The sequence below is a fragment of the Octopus bimaculoides genome, chromosome 9 (genome assembly GCF_001194135.2).
Source record: "Octopus bimaculoides isolate UCB-OBI-ISO-001 chromosome 9, ASM119413v2, whole genome shotgun sequence".
Lineage (NCBI taxonomy): Eukaryota > Metazoa > Mollusca > Cephalopoda > Octopoda > Octopodidae > Octopus > Octopus bimaculoides.
In genome coordinates this window covers 8,964,091-8,964,372 of record NC_068989.1, presented here as the reverse complement: position 1 = coordinate 8,964,372, position 282 = coordinate 8,964,091, and positions in this window count along the sequence as shown.

Sequence of the window (282 nt, the reverse complement as noted above, 5' to 3'; positions counted from 1 at the left end):
ATAAATGGGCTGGTTACACCCACTGGCATAGGCCATGGGCTATGGTCTCACTTGGCTTGACGGGTCTTCTCAAGCACAGCATATCTCCAAAGGTCCTGTTCACTAGTAAGGCCCAATGTTTGAAGGTCATGCTTCACCACCTCATCCCAGGCTTTCCTGGATCTACCACTTCCACAGGTTCCTTTAACTGCTAGGGTGTGACACTTTCCCACACAGCTGTCCTCATTCATCTGCAACACATGACCATTCTAGCACAGTCATCTCTCTTGCACACCACATCTG